Genomic DNA, 4,657 nt, shown 5'->3' on the forward strand with positions numbered 1-4,657 from the left:
AGTCCACAAAGAAATGCAAAAAATACTGAAATGCTCTTTCAAGAAGACACCAGAAATTCTGCTTTTGGGATTAAAAGTGGAAGAAATCAATACGACTAAAAAGACCTTATTCTGGTACTTAATTACAACTGCGAGAATGATTTATGCACAATTTTGGAAAACAGAGAAAGTACCAGAAATTGAAGACTGGATACAAAAAGTTCTGTTCATGGCAGAAATGGATAAAATTACGAAAAAGTTGAATAACAAAGAAGATGACGTGTTTTTTGAAGAATGGAGTGACTTTAAAATATATCTGGAAAAGAACTGGGATGTGAAGCAAAATTTAATATGTTTAGAGCAATATTAAGCCAATTGATGTTATCTTAAGATTGTAATTATAAGAAAATGATATAACTGATGATGTAAAGTAATGTGGAGCGGGGGGGAAGCATTGCGGGAAGCCACTGGAGGGAGGGGAGGAAATGGGAATGGGGTAGACAATGGAAAGGATGAAATGGTTTATTTCTATATGTTGAATTCCTAAAAGAAAAAGAAAAATTTGTTTACCAAAAAAAAAAGAAAGAACCACCTCGGGAGGTGGTTCTTTTTTGGAGCGGAGCAACGCTGGAAGGGACGGAACCGGGACGGATCCGGCACGCTCCCCAGATGTTGAGGTGGGATCGCACCGGTTTGCTCCGCCCCCGTTCCGTCCCGCTCCTGGCCCAACTGGGCTCGTATGAACAGGGCCAAAGATTGTCATTTGGAAAACAAATGGATGTGCGATGTATTAACCGCATTTATTATATATTTTAATATTAACAATCATGTATGTGGAGTATTAATGAATAATAATGAAAGTGTACTGTAACAGCTGTTGTTGTACTTTTTAGAATCAACAGTATATTGTCAATAAGTCACCAAGAGAAATGAATTGTTGAAGGACAGTTTATGTAAGGTTTCATACTATTTTTATTCTTATCTACATTATATATTTATACACAGATATAGTTTTTAAATGAGATTTGTATTGTTGTATTTGATAAGGTACACCTCCTTGTTCAGAAGAAGATCATTGTTGAAACGGCACATCATTCCGGAGACCACCGTCTACTACATTCACTATTTATATTACTCAATTTCTGTTATTGTATATTATGATTTATGAATATATTATTAAGCACTAAATTGTCACAGTTCTTTTCCATTTTTCATTTAACCGCATTTAAACCATAAGCTGTGGTGGCTCAAGTGGTTAAGACTCTGAACTGCAGGCTGTGGAAGGTCGGTAGTTCAGCAGTTCGAGACCCGAGTGTGCTGCATGACGGAGTGAGCTCCTGTCCCTAGTTCCAGCTCCTGCCAACCTAGCAGTTCGAAAGCAAGAAATTGCAAGTAGATAAATAGGTACCACTTTGGTGGGAAGGTAACAGCATTCTGTGCGCCTTTGTGTTTAGTCATGCCGGCCACATGACCACGGAAACGTCTTCGGACAGCGCTGGCTCTTCGGCTTGGAAACGGAGATGAGCACCGCAGCCCTAGAGTCGGACTCGACTGGCTTTCGAGCAAGGGAAACCTTTACCTTTACTAACCATAAGTACCCCGCAAGCACAGAAAGCAGTTCTGCAAACCCAACTGGCTGCTGTGAAAATCTAATGAGAAGGCCCTGATGAAAAGATGGAGTTGATATGCAGATTAGGGGAGAGGGGGACGGGGTTGAAAATAGAGTATGAATATGCCCTTGTCTCTTGCATGTCAGCGAAGGCTCTGTCTGATCTGGGAGTAGAAGACAAGCTGGGAATAAACAGTCAAAGTCCTTCTGTCCTTCTTCCTGGCTCCCTCCCGTTGCCTCCCTCCCCTCACAAACAATAATCTAGGCCACTGATCTGGCCCACTTCTTTGACAACCGTTCTCGTTTCCCCTCGCCACTTCTTCTTTCCACTTGAAAAATCAGAGAGGATTTTGCCATAACTGTCAGAAAACAAGATACAAACTTGGAGGCCTGAAACAGAACTTATGGATTTCAAGAGCCCTCGAGTCCAAAGTAGCTCACAGGCCTCTCGCTTTCCCAGTCGCTGAGGTAAATTTTATGTCCTGCAGATTTCCCCTGGGAATGTTTTGAACCCCATCATGGAGTTCTCAGCCTGCTCCCCAGGAGTGGTTGAGTTAGGAGGATGAGGGGAAGACCACGGAGCGATCAGGTTACCTGCATTCCTGGATGCTTGAAAACAGACTATAATGTTATGGGCTTTCCTGGCTTTCCTTTTTACTAAACTACATAGCCTCAATCTGAAAGAAATTTAGAACGTTTTTTCTTTATAAGTTATAACAGCCACAAGGTTGGTATTCGCTGAACCTTGGAAGCAGAAAAGAATACCGACATGTAGAGCTTTTTTGTTGTCGTTGATAAAATTAAAGAATTGTGTTGACTAATAAAGCGATCAGCGTTACAAAAGAAAAAGAGAGGATTTTACGAACGCTGAACTTATCCGGTCGTCTGTACTAAGGCATATGGAACAGAATATGTGATTATATTTATTTGTCTGGCTTTGATCAAAGATAATTATGTTTACATTTTGCTTTAGAATTGTATTTAGCAATTAAGCTGTCTGGATTTATATGTATTATTAATTTACTCTGATCTTCTAAAAATGGTTGGACTTTATGTATTATATTTGTGTATTATGGGAGGGAAGGCAGCGTGGTATAGCCCGATCTCATCAGATCTCGGAAGCTAAGAAGGGTTGGTACTTGGATGGGAGACCACCAAGGAGGACTCTGCAAGGGAAGGCAATGGCCAACCACCTCTGCTTCTCACTTGCCTTGGAAGGCCCTTGCGGGGGTCGCCATAAGTGGAGGAGGGGGAGGAGAGGAGATTGTATTTATATCCCGCCCTTCACTACCCAAAGGTGTCTCAGAGCGGCTTACAAACTCCTTTCCCTTCCCCTCCCCACAACAGACACCCTGTGAGGTGGGTGGGGCTGAGAGAACTCTGACACAAACGGCTCTTTTTCAAGGACAGCTGTGCCAGAGCTTGTGACTGACCCAAGGTCACATCAGCAGGTGCAAGTGGAGGAGTGGGGAATCAAACCCGGTTCTCCCAGATTAGAGTCCGCACACTTAACCACTACACCAAAATGGCTCTCCATGACTGGCTATGACTTGACAGCAATTTACACACACACACTCACACAAACACACACTTTATGTATTATACTTATAAACAGATCAAGAAAAGAAAATATCTTATTTGATACAGCTATTTACACGTATTGGGGCTACTCTCAACAGAAGTGTGTAAAGATGCTGGTTACAGTATTGATTAGCATGATGGTGTAGACCAATGAACGCACCTGAAATTGCCTTATATCGAAGCAGACCCTTGGTCCGTCAAAATCAGTATTGTCTACTCAGACTGGCAGCAGCTCTCCAGGGTCTTAAGTGGAGGTCTTTCATATCGCCCACAGCCTGGTCCTTTTAACTGGAGATGCCGGGGATTGAACCTGGGACCTTCTGCATGCCAGGCAGATGCTCTACCACTGAGCTATGGCAACCTACTTTTCCAAGCAACCATGCCATTCCAGTGCTTGAGTCGATGGCATTCTGGCATGCCCTGGCATATACATTCAGCTCCCCAAACTTTACTGAACTTTTCTGCTAGCTTACTTGTTGCTCATAATACTAATTTTTATGGTGTTAGTCAAGCTTATTTTGAAATACCTGCTCTGCGTAGCTAGTCTTCATGGATACCCTTGAACATGGAGGTTCCCTTTAGCCATTCCAGCTAATAACCATTGATGGACCCAACATGAATTTACCTAATCCCCTTTCAAAGCCACTTACTAAATTTGCCAAACTCCAGGTTTGACTCTTCCCCTAGAGATCCCCTAGAATTACAACATATCTCCAGACCACACAGATCAGTTCTGTAGAAAATGACTGCTTTTGTCCCTCCCTGAACCCCTCCCTCCGAAGATCCATGGGAGAGGCTGTGGCTCAGTGGTAGAGTAACTGCCTAGCATGCAGAAGGTCCCAGGTTCAATCCCTGGCATCTCCAGTGAAAAGATATAACAGTAGGTAATGAAGGAGGAGGAGGAGATTGGATTTATACCCCGCCCTTCACTTGGAGTCTCAGAGCAGCTTACAAACTCCTTTCCCTTCCCCTCCCCACAACAGACACCCTGTGAAGTAGGTGGGGCTGAGAGAACTCTTGACAGAACTGTTCTTGAGAGAACAGCTCTGATGGAACTATGGCTTTCCCAAGGTCATCCAGCAGCTGCAAGTGGAGGAGTGGGGAATCAAACCCGGTTCTCCCAGATTACAGTCCATGCACTTAACCACTATACCAAAGTGGCTCTTTCACTAGGAGATGTGAAAGAGCTCTGCTGAGACCGTGGAGAGCTGCTGCCAGTCTGAGTAGACAATACTGACTTTGATGGCTCGACGGTCTGATTCAGTATAAGGCGGCTTCATGTGTCCGTGTGTTCACCCCAAATCGCCACGAATTCCCCAACCCAGAGTTGGCAACTGTACCATTTACACTAGTGGTCAGAGGTCATTTCGGGGGGGATCGCGGGGGATCACAGTTCCCCCGGGTGAGGTACAGGGGGCGGGGCACATGACGAAGCCCCGCCCCTGCTTCCGGCCACCCCGCTTCCGGCCCTCATTCAGCCAGGAGGAG

The 4,657-nt window shown here is 44.2% G+C and overlaps 1 non-coding gene across 1 annotated transcript; it reads left to right on the plus strand.

Moving 5' to 3' along the window:
* The first annotated feature begins 3,961 nt into the window (after positions 1-3,961).
* On the plus strand, positions 3,962-4,033 carry TRNAA-AGC. Its single transcript has one exon. It is a non-coding gene; the product is annotated as a tRNA-Ala (tRNA).
* The last annotated feature ends 624 nt before the right edge of the window (positions 4,034-4,657 follow it).

The sequence above is a fragment of the Gekko japonicus genome, unplaced genomic scaffold, assembly GCF_001447785.1.
Source record: "Gekko japonicus isolate JY-2015 unplaced genomic scaffold, Gekko_japonicus_V1.1 scaffold2040, whole genome shotgun sequence".
In the NCBI taxonomy this organism is placed as follows: domain Eukaryota; kingdom Metazoa; phylum Chordata; class Lepidosauria; order Squamata; family Gekkonidae; genus Gekko; species Gekko japonicus.